This window comes from Taudactylus pleione, unplaced genomic scaffold, assembly GCF_031769625.1.
Source record: "Taudactylus pleione unplaced genomic scaffold, aTauple2 ptg000055l, whole genome shotgun sequence".
In the NCBI taxonomy this organism is placed as follows: Eukaryota; Metazoa; Chordata; class Amphibia; order Anura; family Myobatrachidae; genus Taudactylus; species Taudactylus pleione.
The window spans coordinates 14,418,790-14,445,613 of NW_028284457.1; the positions used below are offsets into that span (position 1 = coordinate 14,418,790).

At 45.4% G+C, this 26,824-nt stretch overlaps 1 protein-coding gene across 1 annotated transcript in view; it reads right to left on the minus strand.

The window, feature by feature from the left end:
• LOC148535189 (uncharacterized) overlaps positions 1 to 26,824 on the minus strand; it is a 45,917-nt gene that overhangs the window by 1,348 nt on the left and 17,745 nt on the right. The window lies entirely within an intron of this gene.

A 26,824-nucleotide genomic window follows, 5' to 3' on the forward strand; every position in this document is an offset into this window, starting at 1 on the left:
TGGTTGGTAGGCGGAAAATGCACGATATGAACGATAACTATATGATCAATATGATTATCGTTCATATAGTCCATTTTAATCTTACCGTGTGTACACATCTTTAGTTTACCGTAGTTGTCAATGGAGTTACCATGGCGTTTGGTATACACTTCGTGAGTACCGCAGTTGTCAATAGGAGTTAATATGGCATTTAGTACACACCTCGTGAGTAGGTGAAAAGGTGGAAAAAAATTCTTAATCTTAGGGTAAAAGTGTTGGGACATGTAACAGAACCTCTGGTACAAACACTCCCAACCCCCATAAATAATAATGCTCTTGAGAGGCATTTAAATTAGAGATGAGTGGTTCGGTTGTACTCAGTTATGTTCAGATGTCAAAAATGGCATCCTATTGGCTATCCGTCTCTCCCGTGTTTTGGATAGCCAATAACATAAATCCAAACTTGCGCTAATTTGGCAAAAGGAACCCAGTCAAAACCGAACCATTCATCTCTAATTTAAATAGTAAGGTCTAGTCAGTAAAGCCATGTCATTTTTCATGTCATTATGAGTAAATTGCTCACAGATGAGTATATTTTGTGGGTCCAAGTCACCGTTCCTGGAAACGGGGATGCAGATTCCTGGCCTCTTACATGACCAGCACTCAGACAGGATGCGGGAAGCTTCAGCTCGACAGAAACTTGATCGAAGGCGCAACCATTGCGAACAGTGGCGGAACTCCCGAAGACAATGGAGTCATTTGCCGCCGGGCGCCAGCCCTGAAGGGTGCACCTTGCTCCATTGTCCCCCGGCCGTTCCGGGCACTGCTGAGGAGCAGCATGGAGAAGGAGCGCCGCTGATCAGCTCTCCTCCTCCAGTGTCATAACTATGGGCGGTGCAGGGGGTGCGGTCACATCCCCTGCACCTTCCATTTGCCGGGTGCCCACTGAGTGTAATGCCCGCTCCTTCTTTCTTCCCCCCCCCGGCGCCAGCGGCAGCCGGAGCGCACTCCTGAGTTCCGCCCTCCGTGTCCCGCAATGCACTATGGGAGTGACGTCATGATGGAAGATGGTCGCGATGGTCTTGACCATCGCGACCATCGGGCTTGCGACGAGACCCTTGTGGTAGGGTCTTGTCTGCCGCAAGCCCTGGAGTGCTTTCGGCTCTATCAGAGCCGAGAGCACTCCCACTGACATCACTTGTGATGTCAGTGGGGCCGGCCCCAGACGGTAGGCGTTCCCATGGGAATGCCTCCGACTGGGCAGCCATGTCCCCGGCACGCCCACCAAAGGGGGCGTGCTGTCACTCACCATCGACAGCACGCCCCATTTGTAGCGAGACCCGGAGCGACGGCTTGTCCGTCGCTATCAGGGTCTCGCACATGCGCACGACGGAGCCGCCTCTGTCGTGCGCATGCGCACTGGCCCAACATCGACCCGCTTGTGAGCGCTCATTTTTTCATGATGGAAAGGAAACAACAGTTATAAAGCATACTTTGCAGCATGCACTTGTGCCCACCTAGGCATATGCATTGCAAATTTGCATATTTTAAGAAACAGACATATGCCTTACTCAGCATGAGCCCCACAGTATGTAATGTGTGTGGGCAGCACCTATGTACTGTATATACTACTGGATTTTAATGCGTTGGCGTAGGAAGTGGGTGTCCTTATGTTAGGATGCGATTGCAATGTGAATGCAAATATTTAAATAGCACCGCTCATATTAGCAGCTGTGGTGCATGCGTATAAGCAGAATAGCGATCCATAGTGAATCAGGCCCTGTAAATGTAAATATAGTCTACCCTACTGTCCACACAGCACAGCAGTGCTGCTAGCTACACTACAGAAGACATAGTGTATACGTTGCTCCGGGCCCCGGCCCTAGCCACGCCCCGATCCCACCCCCTGCAAATTGCGCTGCAGGGTTTTTTACACATGCACAAATCATATAAATAGGTTTTACCATCAAATACTTTTGCTGCTGCTTCCGATGTTCATCCCTACTCCCTACCTAGACAATAATATTAACAGAATACCTGAAAATAGTGCCACTCGATCTCAGGAGCCACGCAGCACAGGTGGCATTTTGTGGAAAATTGCAATATTTTGACCTTTTGGGGGGGGGGGGCACTGACCCCTCTTAAACGTCTATCCCGAAGGTTTGTATCTAACTGAGTTCAACTGAAGCGTTTTCACCTAAAAACAACTTAATTGCCAAAATATGTGCCCCAAAGCCGTGTCTTCACCTGATTACAAAATATCCTAATTTGTGTCAAATTTTCAAAACTTCAAGCGCCAACGGGGGATAATAAAATGATCCAACCGAGCTGAAATTTTGCACAAATGTTATTGTTATGGATCCACAACTTTTCCGCACTATTGGAATTTCGAACTCGCAATTTAGTTTTTTCCAACCCACCCTAGTACATATCCACGGGCCCCCTCCTCTAGAGAGGAGGGGGCCCATGTGCAGTCTCTGACATGGGCCCCCTCTTCTCTGTCCTGCGGCCAGCAGCGCACTGAGCTGTGCGCGGCCAGCACCGTAGTTATAAACTCTGGGCACTAGAGTGCGCCCAGAGTCTATAGAGTTTGCGCAGGTGACCGGGAAAATGGCTGCGGCGGCCATTTTCCAGTAGTTTTTACAGCGCCAGACCACCGCGCCGACGTGGGACTCCAGAGAGGTAAGTAATACTATGGGTGCAGGGTGTGTGCACCCATTATAGATACGCCCCTGTACATATCCCAGTTGCCATGATGAATTAGAAATGCACCCACATGTCCTCGTGTCCAGAGCATGTCTCTTTCTGTTATTGCTTCTACTTCCTTTTAGCACTGGTACTGCATAGTTGCTTACTGTCCTTGGGTGGCACTTCCCGAGCAAAGTGGGCGATAACGGCGTCTGATGACGTGATTCGAGCTGAATCGCGTCATCATAGCTACATTCCCTGCTTTACAATGCAGATAATCTCAGCATTGTATAGCAGGTGGCGGGGCCATGATGACACAATCGCACCACCCACCTATGCCGCGACACCCCACACGCCACCTTGCTGTGGCGACCAGCAAGAAAGTTGCCATGTATGTTTTACTAATTTTACTATAGTGTTACTCTGGCTGCAATAACAGGGCAAGCATGTCATGTTGCTGATTTTTGGAGCTGCTATAGCTGAAGACCTAGTAATTACTTGTGGAAGGTATACAGCACAGCAGAGGAGGAAGAACGTCATGCAGTTACTGGCATGCAAAGTAATTTGGACACAGATCAGCTATGTGTATTGGTGGACAAAGGGCCAAGTCATAGATGTACGCTGTCAAAGCTGGATAATTGGATGAGACAAGATCAGCTTAAAATTAGATCATAAAGATGACATCTTGAAAATGAGATCGCAAGACGCCATTTTGTGAATGGCCGCCCAGCGCCATTTTAGCAAAATTCACACTTAATATGGCGATGTTACTATTAGCATCATGCGATTGCATCTTTTCACTATTTCTCATACACACATAAACACGCACAATTGCACTGTTAACGAGTCGCAGATTAGCGAATGAAAACGCTGTTTATTAGCCTCATGCGCACGCATCTGCCCCAAGTTAACTAGCGTCTTTACATCAAACCCCACATACTTACACATTACATATTTACATACAAGGTTCCATAAGCTTTAAAGTATAAGAATCAAGTTTGTCCATTTATTTTAAATGCTGTGAGATAAAGGTTATTTAGTAGCTCAGGTTTAATACATGATAAGTATGCCGTGCTTGGTATTTTACTGATCTGCATCCTCTCAACAGCTTCCCGGTATCATCGGTGGAAAGATCGCAACATGCATCCGCAACTTATGGACCGCAGAGACTTAAAGCACCGAAATGTACATGATATGACCAACTGTTAGGATTTGCATGAGGCGGGAAATAGAGGCAACCAGCTGTCGGAGGTTGGACTGTGTCTATTTGAATCAACCTGTTAAATGCTCTGTAACAGATGCGTCCCCCTTGGGAACCAATGGCATCAGCGACAAGCCTCTCCTTTATGTTGTCTGTTTCTGTGAGGGTATAAATGTGTGTGTTGTGACCCCAGTCGAAAGTCTTCTTGCTGAATGCTGATTGACGGAGGTTTCTTGCTGATGCCAGGATCTGGTCCATAGCGCATGCGTATGTATAACTGTACTTGGGTCTGTATAATTCTTAGCGCTAAATTGTACTTAGATCATAGCGTGTAACTGACTGTACTTTTGCTTGAATAATACTTTGTGCTTTGGAAACACAGGTTAAAGGTCTAAAGTCTTTATTTAATGTATGACTGCGTACACAAATAGCGTCAACCTTAGAGGTTTATAGGCAGGATACTAGAAGGTATAGGCAGGATATTAGAAGGTATAGGCAGGAGTGTATAGAGACAAACAATAATAAGATAAAGCGCTCTGTGGTAATTGGTCTACTGTATAAAGTTAATTGACTTTCTGTAGTCCCGTATAATATATATGTAAGTGCTTCGTACAAAGACTGGTTAGCAAAAACTTGGGGCTGTGTGTTCAAAATGGATTGATTTGGTGGGAGGTGTCTAAGCAGAAAGACAGCTCTCTAATATATAAGTGTATATATATATATATATATAACACAGTCTGCTTATGTTATCAAGCTGGTGGGCAATAACTTGAGGCTGGATTTTCAGGACTAGAATTTTATACGTCTGGAGTTCAAGTTTGGCATGAATACCAATATGATGTAGTCAGGATATGTCTCTCCAATGAATGTAATGTAACAATCAACAAGTAATATGCATATCAGGTGGGCAAAAGCTGTTGGCAGGATATTCAAAAATTCTTATAGCATTAAGCTAATTGCAGATAGGCAAAAACTGTAGGCAGGTATTTGTATGCAAAAGAGACCTTTAACCAGGGTATGGTGAGAACGTGAACTCCTCTCCTCCACTGCACTCTCCACCTCAGGAAAGGAACGTAGTATCAGAGAGACATGCGACACTAGAATTGCAGTGACTTTAGGTATGGAATGTTTGCTTACCTGACCATGAAGTCTGCTGGTCCTGTGTCAATCTGTATCCGCAATCCCTGTGTGTGAGTATGCAGGGGGAGGCTATGGTACTATAAATGACTGATTGTCAAATAATACAACACTGTTTTATTGAACAGTATTGAAATGGTACAAAATAGAAAAAAATGGCAAAATACCCTTCAAACAGGGATTAAGGTTAAAAGTACATATGCTAATATATATGTCCCAACGCGTTTCATCTCTTCCAGAGACTTTATCAAGGGCAAGTGATGTTCCTAGTGTGCAATCCATCTTTTATAGGCATCCTCTTTGATCATCAGTCCCCATGTGAAGCGGCGCCGCACTTCCGGTTGAATCACTTCCGGGTCGTGCGCGCCGCGTGTGTGGGGGCGGGAGTTGAATATGATTGTTGTTACCAGCGTCTGCCTGGGTGTCAGGTGATGTGACCATACACGTGGCAGGAGTGTATAGAGGTTCAAAGTCAGTATCATTAACGCTAATGCCACCGCTGTTGCGAATTTGTACGCAGCAGCTGTGCAAAAGTATGCAAATGTTGCAGCCTCCAGTGGCTTTACATATCCAAGCAACTGTGTACAAAGATGCAGCACCAGCCGCTGATCTGTCGATTATCGGAGTTCTGGTTACTCAGAATGGCCGCTGAAACTGAGACGCTGGAGCCATTTTTACTGCATATGAGATCGCAGACTGAGACACTCTCCAAAAGCAGTCATGAGATGCCTGCATTGGAGTCATCACCTCCCTCCATTGTTGCCCACAAACGGTCCCTGCTCTGCTCCCCTCACAGCCACCCACCAGATGGGCATCAGAAAGCTGCATCCGATGGCTGGCAACCATCAAATTCCCGCTATTCGATGGAAAAAGTACTTCCATCGAATTGGAATCATTGTTGGTTGCTAACCATCAGCCTCTGATGTCCATCCCTACTGTATAGTAGGGATGGGCAATAAGTGGTCCTCCAGATGTTGTTGAACTACAAATACCAGCATGCATTGCAACATTTTTAGCATGTCCACATAGCAAAACTGTGGCAGGGTATACTGGGGTGTTTTAAAACATCTGGGGGGCCACTTATTGCCCACCCCTAGTGTAGAGAGTTTCTTATTCTACATACTTAACTATTAACCATATAATCCAACAAATACAGTGATGTGATACATCTTCTGTGCATAGGTTTTTATTTGAATGATCTCTAACAAACTATTTTATGACAATGTCTGTTTATTCATATAGGTACCTTTGTTGCACTTTAATGCATCATTTACACATGTTGTTTGGGCTGCAAGCATCATGTTTAGTATAAGGAGCTGAATGGGTTAATACTGTTGGGGCATGCACACAGTGCTGCTTCTCATGCTGCACTCAGGGGAGTGAGAAGGGCTTGCAACCTGCATCGGGTTGACTGAGATGACTCCCAAGTGTAACCTCTGCATCTATCACATGTTGTGTTCTGGGACTGGCTTGTTTATTCACAGAGCAGTCACAGACTGTCATACACGGGGGTTGTTCCAAAAGTCTGTGTCCTGACGTAATAGTAGATGTACGTACTAGAGGTCTTATTAGAACACTATTGAATATTACAGCACAATTCTTTTATTTTTGCAGATGTTGAATAATAAAAAGAACAACATCACTAAAAGTTGACAAATGGAGAATACTGAAAAGTGGAGAAAAATGAATAAATAACTGCAAAAGAAGAAGATGACGCCTACTGTAATTCACACTTAAACTCGGAGAACATTCGTGGGAAGACTTTTGCGTCTGATGACGATGTCATGACTACTGGTTTGAGGACCATTCACCAGACGTTTTCCTAGATGTTGGAGCTTCGATGGGAGAAGTGTATTGAAGTAATTGGAGACTATGTTAAAAAATTATATGTCATTTGAACATAAATTGCCAGCATGAACATGTCAACATGCTATAATAAACAAGCAAAGTAAACGTGGCACTCAGGGGCTTCAATAAGACACGTAACATCAAATTTCCTGGAATATAGACCCCAGGAAATTAGGTGTTACGAGTCTTATTGAGACCCCTGAGTGCTGCGTTTACTTTGCTTGTTTTTATATATATATATATATATTTATATATATATATATATATATATAGCACAACATAAGCAGATGGCACTCCGAGACATGAAAAAAATACAGACAAACCGTGTCTAATAAAAGTATTTTATTATACACGGCCTGTCTGTATTTTTTTCAAGTCTCGGAGTGCCATCTGCTTCTGTTGTGCTATACATCCAGGCACCCCGGTATGTTGTATTTATCCTTTTTCTGAGTGACGGTCCACATTTGTTTTGCTATATATATATATATCCCTTGAAGAAGTCCAACAATCGGACGAAACGCGTTGGAGACTCCTGATTCCGCCTTCCATGAACTTACCTTTAATATCCAGATAAGCCATTCCCTATTTATTTCCTCTCTCCCCCCCTTTTTATTCCCTTATGCTAACTGTTTTTTAACATCTGCCAGTGGCATTTTTATTTCTATTGTATGTTGTTGCCTTGTATATTCAGAGTTTTTTTGTAATTAAATTTATATATATTTTTTATGATTATAAGAACTTGATTTTCACTTTATTCTATATGCACGTTATACACTTTATATTGCGATAATTGCACATTACGTTTATATATTGTTATTGCTCAGTTTATCATTTACACTTTGGTTGTGTTTACTTAGCACAGTGCGCTTTACATCAGTTTTATTATTTATATACTTTTCTTTTAACAAATCACCATTGTTAATATTTTTACTGATAAGCTGACACCCACACCTATGGGGAGTGCTTTGTTGGAAAAAAACTTATCACCTGAATAACGGGTTTTAACTTTAATTAAAGGAATCTCATTTGTCTTTGGTGCTATAATTTCTCATACATATATATATATATATATATATATATATATATATATATTAGGGGTGTGCACCGGCCACTTTTCGTGTTTTGGTTTTGGATCTGGATCTTTCTTCGTGTTTTGGATCTGGACTGGTTTTGCCAAAACCACCCTTCCGTGTTTTGGGTTCTGGGTTTTGTGTTTTGGATCTGTATTTTTTTTTAAAAAAAGCATAAAAACAGCTAAAATCACAGAATTTGTGTGTTTTTCTGCTCCTATGCTATTATTAACCTCAATAACCTTAATTTCCACTCATTTCCAGTCTATTCTGAACACCTCACACCTCACAATAGTGTTTTTATATCCAAAAGGTTGCACCGAGGTAGCTGGATGACTATGCTAAGAGATACGAGTGGGCGGCACAAACACGTGGTCCATCTAGGAGTGACACTGCAGTGGCAGACAGGATGGCAGTTTGAAAAACTAGGCCCCAAACAGTAAATAATTCAAAGAAAAAAAAGAGGTGCAAGATGGAATTGTCCTCCCACCCACCCTTATGTTGTATAAACAGGACATGCACACTTTAACAAACCAAACATTTCAGCGCCAGGGTCTGCCACACGACTGTGGCTGAAATGATTGGTTCGTTTGGGCCCCCACAAAACAAGCTGGCAATTAATCTGTCCCTGCACAATCTGGCTCTACGGAGGCAAGATGTCGTCCTCATCCTCCGATTCCTCACCCTCTTCAGTGTTGTGTACATCCTCATCCTCACAGAGTATTAATTCGTCCCCGCTGGAATCCACAACCACAGGTCCCTCTGTACGTTCTGGAGGCTGGTCTCCCTGGAAGAGTTGATAATTCATTTTATGAACATCATCTTCTCCACATTTTGTGGAAGCAACCTCCTACGCCTTTTGCTGACAAGGTTCCCGGCTGCACTAAACACTCTTTCGGAGTACACACTGGAGGGGAGGCAACTCAGGTAAAATAGAGCCAGTTTGTACAGGGACCTCCAAATTGCTTCTTTTTCCTGCCAGTACAGTTACGGACTGTCTGACATGCCTACTTGGATGCTGTCACCGATGTAATCCTTTAATAGACAGACGCACGCTTGTCGCTGCTGCTTTAAGGATGCAGGTGCGGCTACAGCCCACACATTTCACAAAGACAGAAAAAAAAAGAAGAATATTTTTATTGTTTGTGGAGCGCACGTTGAGGGTGTCACCACCCTTTAACAGACAGACGCACGCTTGTCGCTGCTGCATTTAGGATGCAGGTGCGGCTACAGCCCACACATTTCACAAAGACAGAAAAAAAATAAGAATTTTTTAATTGCTTGTGGAGCGCACTTTGAGGGTTACACCACCCTTTAACAGACAGACGCACGCTTGTCGCTGCTGCTTTAAGGATGCGGGTGCGGCTACAGCCCACACATTTCACAAAGACAGAAAAAAAAATAAGAATTTTTTTATTGTTTGTGGAGCGCACTTTGAGGGTTACATCACCCTTTAACAGACAGACGCACACTTGTCACTGCTGCTTAAAGGATGCAGGTGCGGCTACAGCCCACACATTTCACAAAGACAGAAAAAAAAATAAGAATTTTTTTATTGTTTGTGGAGCGCACTTTGAGGGTTACACCACCCTTTAACAGACAGATGCACGCTTGTCGCTGCTGCTTTAAGGATGCTGGTGCGGCTACAGCCGACACATTTCACAAAGACAGAAAAAAAAAGAAGAATATTTTTATTGTTTGTGGAGCACACTTTAAGGGTTACACCACCCTTTAACAGACAGACGCACGCTTGTCGCTGCTGCTTTAAGGATGCTGGTGCGGCTACAGCCGACACATTTCACAAAGACAGAAAAAAAAAGAAGAATATTTTTATTGTTTGTGGAGCACACTTTAAGGGTTACACCACCCTTTAACAGACAGACGCACGCTTGTCGCTGCTGCTTTGAGGATGCAAGTGCGGCTACAGCCCACACAATTCACAAAGACAGAAAAAAAAAGAATATTTTTATTGTTTGTGGAGTGCACTTTGAGGGTTACAACACCCTTTAACAGACAGATGCACGCTTGTCGCTGCTGCTTTGAGGACAGTATCATATGCAGTGACAGTAGACTTGTCAGAAATTGTTGGCACGTCCTTCAGTCCGAACCAGATGTCCAAACCGGCCCTTGACTTATGACACAGGCGCACGCTTGGCGCTGCTACTGTGTTGCTGCACGTGCGGCTACATCGCACACAAGTCACAAACACATACAAAAAAAAATATTATTTTTTGGAGCACTTTGAGGGTTACACCACCCTTTAACAGACAGACGCACGCTTCTCGCTGCTGCTTTGAGGATGCAAGTGCGGCTACAGCCCACACATTTCACAAAGACAGAAAAAAAAATAAGAATTTTTTAATTGTTTGTGGAGCTCACTTTGAGGGTTACACCACCCTTTAACAGACAGAGGCACGCTTGTCGCTGCTGCTTTGAGGACAGTATCATATGCAGTGACAGTAGACTTGTCAGAAATTGTTGGAACGTCCTTCAGTCCGAACCAGATGTCCAAACCGGCCCTTGACTTATGACACAGGCGCACGCTTGGCGCTGCTACTGTGTTGCTGCACGTGCGGCTACATCGCACACAAGTCACAAACACATAAAAAAAATCTTTTTTATTTTTTGGAGCACTTTGAGGGTTACACCACCCTTTAACAGACAGACGCACGCTTGTCGCTGCTGCTTTAAGGATGCAGGTGCGGCTACAGCCCACACATTTCACAAAGACAGAAAAAAAAAGAAGAATATTTTTATTGTTTGTGGAGCGCACTTTGAGGGTGTCACCACCCTTTAACAGACAGACGCACGCTTGTCGCTGCTGCTTTAAGGATGCAGGTGCGGCTACAGCCCACACATTTCACAAAGACAGAAAAAAAAATAAGAATTTTTTTATTGTTTGTGGAGCGCACTTTGAGGGTTACACCACCCTTTAACAGACAGACGCACACTTGTCGCTGCTGCTTTAAGGATGCAGGTGCGGCTACAGCCCACACATTTCGCAAAGACAGAAAAAAAAAAAAGAATTTTTTTATTGTTTGTGGAGCGCACTTTGAGGGTTACACCACCCTTTAACAGACAGATGCACGCTTGTCGCTGCTGCTTTAAGGATGCAGGTGCGGCTACAGCCCACACATTTCACAAAGACAGAAAAAAAAGAATTTTTTTATTGTTTGTGGAGCGCACTTTGAGGGTTACACCACCCTTTAACAGACAGACGCACGCTTGTCACTGCTGCTTTGAGGACAGTATCATATGCAGTGACAGTAGACTTGTCAGAAATTGTTGGAACGTCCTACAGTCCGAACCAGATGTCCAAACCGGCCCTTGACTTATGACACAGGTGCACGCTTGGCGCTGCTACTGTGTTGCTGCACGTGCGGCTACATCGCACACAAGTAACAAACACATAAAAAAATATTTTTTATTTTTTGGAGCACTTTGAGGGTTACACCACCCTTTAACAGACAGACGCACGCTTCTCGCTGCTGCTTTGAGGATGCAAGTGCGGCTACAGCCCACACATTTCACAAAGACAGAAAAAAAAATAAGAATTTTTTAATTGTTTGTGGAGCTCACTTTGAGGGTTACACCACCCTTTAACAGACAGAGGCACGCTTGTCGCTGCTGCTTTGAGGACAGTATCATATGCAGTGACAGTAGACTTGTCAGAAATTGTTGGAACGTCCTTCAGTCCGAACCAGATGTCCAAACCGGCCCTTGACTTATGACACAGGCGCACGCTTGGCGCTGCTACTGTGTTGCTGCACGTGCGGCTACATCGCACACAAGTCACAAACACATAAAAAAAATCTTTTTTATTTTTTGGAGCACTTTGAGGGTTACACCACCCTTTAACAGACAGACGCACGCTTGTCGCTGCTGCTTTAAGGATGCAGGTGCGGCTACAGCCCACACATTTCACAAAGACAGAAAAAAAAAGAAGAATATTTTTATTGTTTGTGGAGCGCACTTTGAGGGTGTCACCACCCTTTAACAGACAGACGCACGCTTGTCGCTGCTGCTTTAAGGATGCAGGTGCGGCTACAGCCCACACATTTCACAAAGACAGAAAAAAAAATAAGAATTTTTTTATTGTTTGTGGAGCGCACTTTGAGGGTTACACCACCCTTTAACAGACAGACGCACACTTGTCGCTGCTGCTTTAAGGATGCAGGTGCGGCTACAGCCCACACATTTCGCAAAGACAGAAAAAAAAAAAAGAATTTTTTTATTGTTTGTGGAGCGCACTTTGAGGGTTACACCACCCTTTAACAGACAGATGCACGCTTGTCGCTGCTGCTTTAAGGATGCAGGTGCGGCTACAGCCCACACATTTCACAAAGACAGAAAAAAAAGAATTTTTTTATTGTTTGTGGAGCGCACTTTGAGGGTTACACCACCCTTTAACAGACAGACGCACGCTTGTCACTGCTGCTTTGAGGACAGTATCATATGCAGTGACAGTAGACTTGTCAGAAATTGTTGGAACGTCCTACAGTCCGAACCAGATGTCCAAACCGGCCCTTGACTTATGACACAGGTGCACGCTTGGCGCTGCTACTGTGTTGCTGCACGTGCGGCTACATCGCACACAAGTAACAAACACATAAAAAAATATTTTTTATTTTTTGGAGCACTTTGAGGGTTACACCACCCTTTAACAGACAGACGCACGCTTGTCGCTGCTGCTTTGAGGATGCAAGTGCGGCTACAGCCAACACATTTCACAAAGGCAGAAAAAAAAATAAGAATTTTTTAATTGTTTGTGGAGCGCACTTTGAGGGTTACACCACCCTTTAACAGACAGACGCACGCTTGTCGCTGCTGCTTTGAGGACAGTATCATATGCAGTGACAGTAGACTTGTCAGAAATTGTTGGCACGTCCTTAAGTCCGGACCAGATGTCCAAACCGGCCCTTGACTTATGACACAGGCGCACGCTTGGCGCTGCTACTGTGTTGCTGCACGTGCGGCTACATCGCACACAAATCACAAACACATAAAAAAAATATTTTTTATTTTTTGGAGCACTTTGAGGGTTACACCACCCTTTAACAGACAGACGCACGCTTGTCGCTGCTGCTTTGAGGATGCAAGTGCGGCTACAGCCAACACATTTCACAAAGACAAAAAAAAATAAGAATTTTTTAATTGTTTGTGGAGCGCACTTTGAGGGTTACACCACCCTTTAACAGACCGACGCACGCTTGTCGCTGCTGCTTTGAGGACAGTATCATATGCAGTGACAGTAGACTTGTCAGAAATTGTTGGCACGTCCTTCAGTCCGGACCAGATGTCCAAACCGGCCCTTGACTTATGACACAGGCGCACGCTTGGCACTGCTACTGTGTTGCTGCACGTGCGGCTACATCGCACACAAATCACAAACACATAAAAAAAAAATTTTTTTATTTTTTGGAGCACTTTGAGGGTTACACCACCCTTTAACAGACAGACGCACGCTTGTCGCTGCTGCTTTAAGGATGCAGGTGCGGCTACAGCCCACACAATTCACAAAGACAGAAAAAAAAAGAAGAATATTTTTATTGTTTGTGGAGCACACTTTGAGGGTTACACCACCCTTTAACAGACAGACGCACGCTTGTCGCTGCTGCTTTGAGGATGCAAGTGCGGCTACAGCCCACACAATTCACAAAGACAGAAAAAAAAAGAAGAATATTTTTATTGTTTGTGGAGCGCACTTTGAGGGTTACACCACCCTTTAACAGACAGACGCACGCTTGTCGCTGCTGCTTTAAGGATGCAGGTGCGGCTACAGCCCACACATTTCACAAAGACAGAAAAAAAAATAAGAATTTTTTAACTGTTTGTGGGGCGCACTTTGAGGGTTACAGCACCCTTTAACAGACAGACGCATGCTTGTTGCTGCTGCTTTAAGGATGCGGGTGCGGCTACAGCCCACACATTTCACAAAGACAGAAAAAAAAAAAGAATTTTTTTATTGTTCGTGGAGCGCACTTTGAGGGTTACACCACCCTTTAACAGACAGACGCACGCTTGTCGCTGCTGCTTTGAGGATGCAGGTGGAATCTAGACGGGATTTGGAACCGGGGACACACTACCTCCATCAATTGTCTACATCCCACTGCACTAATGGCGGATACCGGACCCACGTCTAACACCAACATAGCAGTCAAGGCCTCAGTTATACGTTTTGCTTCAGGATGACTGCTGTCATACTTCATCCTCATCGCTAGGGGCTGTTGGAGGGTCAATTGTTTAGTAAAAGTGGTGGTGTTCCTACTTCCTCTCTGGGATGATGAACAACTCCCAGCAGCAGCAACAGAACTAGGAGGAAGTGGTTCTTGATCTTTCCCTATTTTATTTTTATCAGAGAAAGTTTGGTCCTCCATTTATGTTATATTGATATATACGTGCGGCTAAAGCGCACACAAACACAGAAAATATTTTTTTATTTTTGCTGGAGAGTAGTGCACTTTGTGGGTTACACCACCCTTTAAGAAATGAGCCAGCCGGCTCTTTACTTATGGGACACAGGCGCACGCTTGGCGCTGCTCCTTTGTTGATGCACGTGCAGCCACAGTGCACACAATTCACAAACACAGAAAATATTTTTTTTTTTGGTTTGGACTGGAGTGTACTTTGGGGGTTACAGCACCCTTTAACGGTCAAGCCAGCTGGCCCTTTACTTATGACACAGGCGCACGCTTGGCACTACTTTGTTGATGCACGTGCGGCTACTGCGCACACAATTCACAAACACAGAAAATATATATTTTTTTGGTTTGGACTGGAGTGTATTTTGGGGGTTACAGCACCCTTTAACGGTCAAGCCAGCCGGCCCTTTACTTAAGACACAGGCGCACGCTTGGCACCACTTTGTTGATGCACGTGCGGCTATTGCGCACACAATTCACAAAGACAGAAAAAAAAAGAAGAATATTTTTATTGTTTGTGGAGCACACTTTGAGGGTTACACCACCCTTTAACAGACAGACGCACGCTTGTCGCTGCTGCTTTGAGGATGCAAGTGCGGCTACAGCCCACACAATTCACAAAGACAGAAAAAAAAAGAAGAATATTTTTATTGTTTGTGGAGCACACTTTGAGGGTTACACCACCCTTTAACAGACAGACGCACGCTTGTCGCTGCTGCTTTGAGGATGCACGTGCGGCTACTGCGCACACAATTCACAAACACAGAAAATATTTTGTTATTTGGTTTGGAGTGTACTTTGGAGGTTACAGCACCCTTTAACGGTCAAGCCAGCCGGCCCTTTACTTATGACACAGTCGCACGCTTGGCACTACTTTGATGATGCACGTGCGGCTACTGCGCACACAATTCACAAACACAGAAAATATTTTTTTATTTGGTTTGGACTGGAGTGTACTTTGGGTGTTACAGCACCCTTTAACGGTCAAGCCAGCCGGCCCTTTACTTATGACACAGGCGCACGCTTGGCACTACTTTGTTGATGCACGTGCGGCTACTGCGCACACAATTCACAAACACAGAAAATATTTTGTTATTTGGTTTACAGTGTACTTTGGGGGTTACAGCACCCTTTAACGGTCAAGCCAGCCGGCCCTTTACTTATGACACAGGCGCACGCTTGGCACTACTTTGTTGATGCACGTGCGGCTACTGCTCACACAATTCACAAACACAGAAAAAATATTTTGTTATTTGGTTTGGAGTGTACTTTGGGGGTTACAGCACCCTTTAACGGTGAAGCCAGCTGGCCCTTTACTTATGACACAGGCGCACGCTTGGCAGTACTTTGTTGATGCACGTGCGGCTACTGCGCACACAATTCACAAACACAGAAAATTATTATTTTTTTGGTTTGGACTGGAGTATACATTGGGGGTTACAGCACCCTTTAACGGTCAAGCCAGCCGGCCCTTTACTTATGACACAGGCGCACGCTTGGCACTACTTTGTTGATGCAAGTGCGGCTACTGCGCACACAATTCACAAACACAGAAAATATTTTTTTTTTGGTTTGGAGCGTACTTTCGGGGTTTCAGCACCCTTTAACGGTCAAGCCAGATGGCCCTTTACTTATGACACAGGCGCACACTTGGCATTACTTTGTTGATGCACGTGCGGCTACTGCGCACACAATTCACAAACACAGAAAATAATTTTTTTTTTGGTTTGGACTGGAGTGTACTTTGGAGGTTACAGCACCCTTTAACGGTCAAGTCAGCCGGCCCTTTACTTATGACACAGGCGCACGCTTGGCACTACTTTGTTGATGCACGTGCGGCTACTGCGCACACAATTCACAAACACAGAAAATATATATTTTTTTGGTTTGGAGTGTACTTTGGGGGTTACAGCACCCTTTAACGGTCAAGCCAGCTGGCCCTTTACTTATGACACAGGCGCACGCTTGGCTCTACTTTGTTGATGCACGTGCGGCTACTGCGCACACAATTCACAAACACAGAAAAAATATTTTGTTATTTGGTTTGGAGTGTACTTTGGGGGTTACAGCACCCTTTAATGGTCAAGCCAGCAGGCGCATTACTTATGACACAGGCGCACGCTTGGCACTACTTTGTTGATGCACGTGCGGCTACTGCGCACACAATTCACAAACACAGAAAATATTTTTTTTTTGGTTTGGACTGGAGTGTACTTTGGGGGTTACAGCACCCTTTAACGGTGAAGCCAGCCGGCCCTTTACTTATGACACAGGCGCACACTTGGCATTACTTTGTTGATGCACGTGCGGCTACTGCGCACACAATTCACAAACACAGAAAATAATTTTTTTTTGGTTTGGACTGGAGTGTACTTTGGGGGTTACAGCACCCTTTAACGGTCAAGCCAGCCGGCCCTTTACTTATGACACAGGCGCACTCTTGGCATTACTTTGTTGATGCACGTGCGGCTACTGCGCACACAATTCACAAACACAGAAAATATATATTTTTTAGGTTTGGAGTGTACTTTGGGGGTTACAGCACCCTTTAACGGTCAAGCCAGCCGGCCCTTTACTTATGACACAGGCGCACGCTTGGCACTACTTTGTTGATGCACGTGCGGCTACTGCGCACACAATTCACAAACACAGAAAATTATTTTTTTGTTGGTTTGGACTGGAGTGTACTTTGGGGGTTACAGCACCCTTTAACAGTCAAGCCAGCCGGCCCTTTACTTATGACACAGGCGCACGCTTGGCACTACTTTGTTGATGCACGTGCGGCTACTGCGCACACAATTCACAAACACAGAACATATTTTTTTTTTTGGTTTGGACTGGAGGTTACTTTGGGGGTTACAGCACCCTTTAACGGTCAAGCCAGCCGGCCCTTTACTTATGACACAGGCGCACACTTGGCACTACTTTGTTGATGCACGTGCGTCTACTGCGCTCACAATTCACAAACACAGAAAATATTTTTTTTTTGGTTTGGACTGGAGTGTACTTTGGGGATTACAGCACCCTTTAACGGTCAAGCCAGCCGGCCCTTTACTTATGACACAGGCGCACGCTTGGCACTACTTTGTTGATGCACGTGCGGCTACTGCGCACACAATTCACAAACACAGAAAAAATATTTTGTTATTTGGTTTGGAGTGTACTTTGGGGGTTACAGCACCCTTTAATGGTCAAGCCAGCTGGCCCTTTACTTATGACACAGGCGCACGCTTGGCACTAGTTTGTTGATGCACGTGCGGCTACTGCGCACACAATTCACAAACACAGAAAATATTTTTTTTTTGGTTTGGAGTGTACTTTCGGGGTTTCAGCACCCTTTAGCAGTCAAGCCAGATGGCCCTTTACTTATGACACAGGCGCACACTTGACATTACTTTGTTGATGCACGTGCGGCTACTGCGCACACAATTCACAAACACAGTAAATAATTTTTTTTTTGGTTTGGACTGGAGTGTACTTTGGGGGTTACAGCACCCTTTAACGGTCAAGCCAGCCAGGCCTTTACTTATGACACAGGCGCACGCTTGGCACTACTTTGTTGATGCACGTGCGGCTACTGCGCACACAATTCACAAACAGAAAATATATATTTTTTTGGTTTGGAGTGTACTTTGGGGGTTACAGCACCCTTTAACCGTCAAGCCAGCCGGCCCTTTACTTATGACACAGGCGCACGCTTGGCACTACTTTGTTGATGCACGTGCGGCTACTGCGCACACAATTCACAAACACAGAAAAAGTATTTTGTTATTTGGTTTGGAGTGTACTTTGGAGGTTACAGCACCCTTTAACGGTCAAGCCAGCCGGCCCTTTACTTATGACACAGGCGCACGCTTGCCACTACTTTGTTGATGCACGTGCGGCTACTGCGCACACAATTCACAAACACAGAAAATATTATTTTTTTTGGTTTGGACTGGAGTGTACTTTGGGGGTTACAGCACCCTTTAACAGTCAAGCCAGCCAGCCCTTTACTTATGACACAGGCGCACGCTTGGCACTACTTTGTTGATGCACGTGCGGCTACTGCGCACACAATTCACAAACACAGAACATATTTTTTTTTTTGGTTTGGACTGGAGTGTACTTTGGGGGTTACAGCACCCTTTAACGGTCATGCCAGCCGGCCCTTTACTTATGACACAGGCGCACGCTTGGCACTACTTTGCTGATGCACGTGCGGCTACAGCGCACACAATTCACAAATACAGAAAATATTTTTTTTTTGGTTTGGAGTGTACTTTCGGGGTTTCAGCACCCTTTAACGGTCAAGCCAGATGGCCCTTTACTTATGACACAGGCGCACACTTGGCATTACTTTGTTGATGCACGTGCGGCTACTGCGCACTCAATTCACAAACACAGAAAATAATTTTTTTTTTGGTTTGGTCTGGAGTGTACTTTGGGGGTTACAGCACCCTTTAATGGTCAAGCCAGCCGGCCCTTTACTTATGACACAGGCGCACGCTTGGCACTACTTTGTTGATGCACGTGCGGCTACGGCGCACACAATTCACAAACACAGAAAATATATATTTTTTTGGTTTGGAGTGTACTTTGGGGGTTACAGCACCCTTTAACGGTCAAGCCAGCCGGCCCTTTACTTATGACACAGGCGCACGCTTGGCACTACTTTGTTGATGCACGTGCGGCTACTGCGCACACAATTCACAAACACAGCAAAAATATTTTGATATTTGGTTTGGAGTGTACTTTGGGGGTTACAGCACCCTTTAACGGTCAAGCCAGCCAGCCCTTTACTTATGACACAGGCGCACGCTTGGCACTACTTTGTTGATGCACGTGCGGCTACTGCGCACACAATTCACAAACACAGAACTTTTATATTTTTTTGGTTTGGACTGGAGTGTACTTTGGGGGTTACAGCACCCTTTAACGGTCAAGCCAGCCGGCCCTTTACTTATGACACAGGCGCACGCTTGGCACTACTTTGCTGATGCACGTGCGGCTACAGCGCACACAATTCACAAACACAGAAAATATTATTTTTTTGGTTTGGAGTGTACTTTCGGGGTTTCAGCACCCTTTAACGGTCAAGCCAGATGGCCCTTTACTTATGACACAGGCGCACACTTGGCATTACTTTGTTGATGCACGTGCGGCTACTGCGCACTCAATTCACAAACACAGAAAATTATTTTTTTTTTGGTTTGGTCTGGAGTGAACTTTGGGGGTTACAGCACCCTTTAATGGTCAAGCCAGCCGGCCCTTTACTTATGACACAGGCGCACGCTTGGCACTACTTTGTTGATGCACGTGCGGCTACTGCGCACACAATTCACAAACACAGCAAAAATATTTTGTTATTTGGTTTGGAGTGTACTTTGGGGGTTACAGCACCCTTTAACGGTCAAGCTTGCCGGCCCTTTACTTATGACACAGGCGCACGCTTGGCACTACTTTGTTGATGCACGTGCGGCTACTGCGCACACAATTCACAAACACAGAAAATTATTTTTTTTTGGTTTGGACTGGAGTGTACTTTGGGGGTTACAGCACCCTTTAACGGTCAAGCCAGCCGGCCCTTTACTTATGACACAGGCGCACGCTTGGCACTACTTTGTTGATGCATTTGCGGCTACTGCGCTCACAATTCACAAACACAGAAAATATATTTTTTTTTTGGTTTGGACTGGAGTGTACTTTGGGGGTTACAGCACCCTTTAACGGTCAAGCAAGCCGGCCCTTTACTTATGACACAGGCGCACGCTTGGCACTACTTTGTTGATGCACGTGCGGCTACTGCGCCCACAATTCACAAACACAGAAAAAATGGTTTGTTATTTGGTTTGGAGTGTACTTTGGGGGTTACAGCACCCTTTAATGGTCAAGCCAGCTGGCCCTTTACTTATGACACAGGCGCACGCTTGGCACTACTTTGTTGATGCACGTGCGGCTACTGCGCACACAATTCACAAACACAGAAAATATTTTTTTTTGGTTTGGAGTGTACTTTGGGGGTTACAGCACCCTTTAACGGTCAAGCCAGCCGGCCCTTTACTTATGACACAGGCGCATGCTTGGCACTACTTTGTTGATGCACGTGCGGCTACGGCGCACACAATTCACAAACTCAGAAAATTATTATTTTTTTGGTTTGGACTGGAGTGTACTTTGGGGGTTACAGCACCCTTTACTGGTCAAGCCAGCCGGCCCTTTACTTATGACACAGGCGCATGCTTGGCACTACTTTGTTGATGCACGTGCGGCTACTGCGCCCACAATTCACAAACACAGCAAAAATATTTTGTTATTTGGTTTGGAGTGTACTTTGGGGGTTACAGCACCCTTTAACGGTCAAGCCAGCCAGCCCTTTACTTATGACACAGGCGCACGCTTGGCACTACTTTGTTGATGCACGTGCGGCTACTGCGCACACAATTCACAAACACAGAACATATATTTTTTTTGGTTTGGACTGGAGTGTACTTTGGGGGTTACAGCACCCTTTAACGGTCAAGCCAGCCGGCCCTTTACTTATGACACAGGCGCACGCTTGGCACTACTTTGCTGATGCACGTGCGGCTACAGCGCACACAATTCACAAACACAGAAAATATTTTTTTTTTGGTTTGGAGTGTACTTTCGGGGTTTCAGCACCCTTTAACGGTCAAGCCAGATGGCCCTTTACTTATGACACAGGCGCACACTTGGCATTACTTTGTTGATGCACGTGCGGCTACTGCGCACTCAATTCACAAACACAGAAAATTATTTTTTTTTTGGTTTGGTCTGGAGGGAACTTTGGGGGTTACAGCACCCTTTAATGGTCAAGCCAGCCGGCCCTTTACTTATGACACAGGCGCATGCTTGGCACTACTTTGTTGATGCACGTGCGGCTACTGCGCACACAATTCACAAACACAGCAAAAATATTTTGTTATTTGGTTTGGAGTGTACTTTGGGGGTTACAGCACCCTTTAACGGTTAAGCTTGCCGGCCCTTTACTTATGACACAGGCGCACGCTTGGCACTACTTTGTTGATGCACGTGCGGCTACTGCGCACACAATTCACAAACACAGAAAATTATTTTTTTTTGGTTTGGACTGGAGTGTACTTTGGGGGTTACAGCACCCTTTAACGGTCAAGCCAGCCGGCCCTTTACTTATGACACAGGCGCACGCTTGGCACTACTTTGTTGATGCATGTGCGGCTACTGCGCTCACAATTCACAAACACAGAAAATATTTTTTTTTTTGGTTTGGACTGGAGTGTACTTTGGGGGTTACAGCACCCTTTAACGGTCAAGCAAGCCGGCCCTTTACTTATGACACAGGCGCACGCTTGGCACTACTTTGTTGATGCACGTGCGGCTACTGCGCACACAATTCACAAACACAGAAAAAATGGTTTGTTATTTGGTTTGGAGTGTACTTTGGGGGTTACAGCACCCTTTAACGGTCAAGCCAGCTGGCCCTTTACTTATGACACAGGCGCACGCTTGGCACTACTTTGTTGATGCACGTGCGGCTACTGCGCACACAATTCACAAACACAGAAAATATTTTTTTTTGGTTTGGAGTGTACTTTGGGGGTTACAGCACCCTTTAACGGTCAAGCCAGCCGGCCCTTTACTTATGACACAGGCGCATGCTTGGCACTACTTTGTTGATGCACGTGCGGCTACGGCGCACACAATTCACAAACTCAGAAAATTATTTTTTTTTTGGTTTGGACTGGAGTGTACTTTGGGGGTTACAGCACCCTTTACTGGTCAAGCCAGCCGGCCCTTTACTTATGACACAGGCGCATGCTTGGCACTACTTTGTTGATGCACGTGCGGCTACTGCGCCCACAATTCACAAACAAAGAAAAAATAGTTTGTTATTTGGTTTGGAGTGTACTTTGGGGGTTACAGCACCCTTTAATGGTCAAGCCAGCTGGCCCTTTACTTATGACACAGGCGCACGCTTGGCACTACTTTGTTGATGCATGTGCGGCTACTGCGCACACAATTCACAAACACAGAAAATATTTTTTTTTTGGTTTGGAGTGTACTTTGGGGGTTACAGCACCCTTTAACGGTCAAGCCAGCCGGCCCTTTACTTATGACACAGGCGCATGCTTGGCACTACTTTGTTGATGCACGTGCGGCTACTGCGCACACAATTCACAAACACAGCAAAAATATTTTGTTATTTGGTTTGGAGTGTACTTTGGGGGTTACAGCACCCTTTAACGGTTAAGCTTGCCGGCCCTTTACTTATGACACAGGCGCACGCTTGGCACTACTTTGTTGATGCACGTGCGGCTACTGCGCACACAATTCACAAACACAGAAAATTATTTTTTTTTGGTTTGGACTGGAGTGTACTTTGGGGGTTACAGCACCCTTTAACGGTCAAGCCAGCTGGCCCTTTACTTATGACACAGGCGCACGCTTGGCACTACTTTGTTGATGCATGTGCGGCTACTGCGCTCACAATTCACAAACACAGAAAATATTTTTTTTTTTGGTTTGGACTGGAGTGTACTTTGGGGGTTACAGCACCCTTTAACGGTCAAGCAAGCCGGCCCTTTACTTATGACACAGGCGCACGCTTGGCACTACTTTGTTGATGCACGTGCGGCTACTGCGCCCACAATTCACAAACACAGAAAAAATGGTTTGTTATTTGGTTTGGAGTGTACTTTGGGGGTTACAGCACCCTTTAACGGTCAAGCCAGCTGGCCCTTTACTTATGACACAGGCGCACGCTTGGCACTACTTTGTTGATGCACGTGCGGCTACTGCGCACACAATTCACAAACACAGAAAATATTTTTTTTTGGTTTGGAGTGTACTTTGGGGGTTACAGCACCCTTTAACGGTCAAGCCAGCCGGCCCTTTACTTATGACACAGGCGCATGCTTGGCACTACTTTGTTGATGCACGTGCGGCTACGGCGCACACAATTCACAAACTCAGAAAATTATTTTTTTTTTGGTTTGGACTGGAGTGTACTTTGGGGGTTACAGCACCCTTTACTGGTCAAGCCAGCCGGCCCTTTACTTATGACACAGGCGCATGCTTGGCACTACTTTGTTGATGCACGTACGGCTACTGCGCCCACAATTCACAAACACAGAAAAAATAGTTTGTTATTTGGTTTGGAGTGTACTTTGGGGGTTACAGCACCCTTTAACGGTCAAGCCAGCTGGCCCTTTACTTATGACACAGGCGCACGCTTGGCACTACTTTGTTGATGCATGTGCGGCTACTGCGCACACAATTCACAAACACAGAAAATATTTTTTTTTTGGTTTGGAGTGTACTTTGGGGGTTACAGCACCCTTTAACGGTCAAGCCAGCCGGCCCTTTACTTATGACACAGGCGCACGCTTGGCACTACTTTGTTGATGCACGTACGGCAACGGCGCACACAATTCACAAACACAGAAAATTATTTTTTTTTTGGTTTGGACTGGAGTGTACTTTGGGGGTTACAGCACCCTTTAATGGTCAAGCCAGCCGGCCCTTTACTTATGACACAGGCGCACGCTTGGCACTACTTTGTTGATGCACGTGCGGCTACTGCGCACACAATTCACAAACACAGAAAATATATATTTTTTTGGTTTGGAGTGTACTTTGGGGGTTACAGCACCCTTTAACGGTCAAGCCAGCCGGCCCTTTACTTATGACACAGGCGCACGCTTGGCACTACTTTGTTGATGCACGTGCGGCTACTGCGCACACAATTCACAAACACAGCAAAAATATTTTGTTATTTGGTTTGGAGTGTACTTTGGGGGTTACAGCACCCTTTACCGGTCAAGCCAGCCAGCCCTTTACTTATGACACAGGCGCACACTTGGCACTACTTTGTTGATGCACGTGCGGCTACTGCGCACACAATTCACAAACACAGAACATATTTTTTTTTTTGGTTTGGACTGGAGTGTACTTTGGGGGTTACAGCACCCTTTAACGGTCAAGCCAGCCGGCCCTTTACTTATGACACAGGCGCACGCTTGGCACTACTTTGCTGAAGCACGTGCGGCTACAGCGCACACAATTCACAAACACAGAAAATATATTTTTTTTGGTTTGGAGTGTACTTTCGGGGTTTCAGCACCCTTTAACAGTCAAGCCAGATGGCCCTTTACTTATGACACAGGCGCACACTTGGCATTACTTTGTTGATGCACGTGCGGCTACTGCGCACTCAATTCAAAAACACAGAAAATAATTTTTTTTTTCGGTTTGGTCTGGAGTGTACTTTGGGGGTTACAGCACCCTTTAATCGTCAAGCCAGCCGGCCCTTTACTTATGACACAGGCGCACGCTTGGCACTACTTTGTTGATGCACGTGCGGCTACTGCGCACACAATTCACAAACACAGCAAAAATATTTTGTTATTTGGTTTGGAGTGTACTTTGGGGGTTACAGCACCCTTTAACGGTCAAGCCAGCCGGCCCTTTACTTATGACACAGGCGCACGCTTGGCACTACTTTGTTGATGCACGTGCGGCTACTGCGCACACAATTCACAAACACAGAAAATTATTTTTTTTTTGGTTTGGACTGGAGTGTACTTTGGGGGTTACAGCACCCTTTAACGGTCAAGCCAGCTGGCCCTTTACTTATGACACAGGCGCACGCTTGGCACTACTTTGTTGATGCACGTGCGGCTACTGCGCACACAATTCACAAACACAGAACATATTTTTTTTTTTGGTTTGGACTGGAGTGTACTTTGGGGGTTACAGCACCCTTTAATGGTCAAGCCGGCCGGCCCTTTACTTATGACACAGGCGCACGCTTGGCACTACTTTGTTGATGCACGTGCGGCTACTGCGCTCACAATTCACAAACACAGAAAATAATTTTTTTTTTGGCTTGGACTGGAGTGTACTTTGGGGGTTACAGCACCCTTTAACGGTCAAGCCAGATGGCCCTTTACTTAAGACACAGGCGCACGCTTGGCACTACTTTGTTGATGACGTGCGGCTACTGCGCCCACAATTCACAAACACAGAAAAAATGTTTTGTTATTTGGTTTGGAGTGTACTTTGGGGGTTACAGCACCCTTTAACGGTCAAGCCAGCTGGCCCTTTACTTATGACACAGGCGCACGCTTGGCACTACTTTGTTGATGCACGTGCGGCTACTGCGCACACAATTCACAAACACAGAAAATATTTTTTTTTTTGGTTTGGAGTGTACTTTGGGGGTTGCAGCACCCTTTAACGGTCAAGCCAGCCGGCCCTTTACTTATGACACAGGCGCACGCTTGGCACTACTTTGTTGATGCACGTGCGGCTACGGCGCACACAATTCACAAACACAGAAAATTATTTTTTTTTTGGTTTGGACTGGAGTGTACTTTGGGGGTTACAGCACCCTTTACCGGTCAAGCCAGCCGGCCCTTTACTTATGACACAGGCGCATGCTTGGCACTACTTTGTTGATGCACGTGCGGCTACTGCGCACACAATTCACAAACACAGAAAATATATATTTTTTTGGTTTGGAGTGTACTTTGGGGGTTACAGCACCCTTTAACGGTCAAGCCAGCCGGCCCTTTACTTATGACACAGGCGCACGCTTGGCACTACTTTGTTGATGCACGTGCGGCTACTGCGCACACAATTCACAAACACAGCAAAATATTTTGTTATTTGGTTTGGAGTGTACTTTGGGGGTTACAGCACCCTTTAATGGTCAAGCCAGCTGGCCCTTTACTTATGACACAGGCGCACGCTTGGCACTACTTTGTTGATGCACGTGCGGCTACTGCGTACACAATTCACAAACACAGAAAATATTTTTTTTTTGGTTTGGTCTGGAGTGCACTTTGGGGGTTACAGCACCCTTTAACGGTCAAGCCAGCCGGCCCTTTACTTATGACACAGGCGCACGCTTGGCACTACTTTGTTGATGCACGTGCGGCCACTGCGCCCACAATTCACAAACACAGAAAAAATGTTTTGTTATTTGGTTTGGAGTGTACTTTGGGGGTTACAGCACCCTTTAATGGTCAAGCCAGCCGGCCCTTTACTTATGACACAGGCGCACGCTTGGCACTACTTTGTTGATGCACGTGCGGCTACGGCGCACACAATTCACAAACACAGAAAATTATTTTTTTTTTGGTTTTGACTGGAGTGTACTTTGGGGGTTACAGCACCCTTTACCGGTCAAGCCAGCCGGCCCTTTACTTATGACACAGGCGCACGCTTGGCACTACTTTGTTGATGCACGTGCGGCTACTGCGCACACAATTCACAAACACAGAAAATATAAATTTTTTTGGTTTGGAGTGTACTTTGGGGGTTACAGCACCCTTTAACGGTCAAGCCAGCTGGCCCTTTACTTATGACACAGGCGCACGCTTGGCACTACTTTGTTGATGCACGTGCGGCTACTGCGCACACAATTCACAAACACAGAAAAAATATTTTGTTATTTGGTTTGGAGTGTACTTTGGGGGTTACAACACCCTTTAACG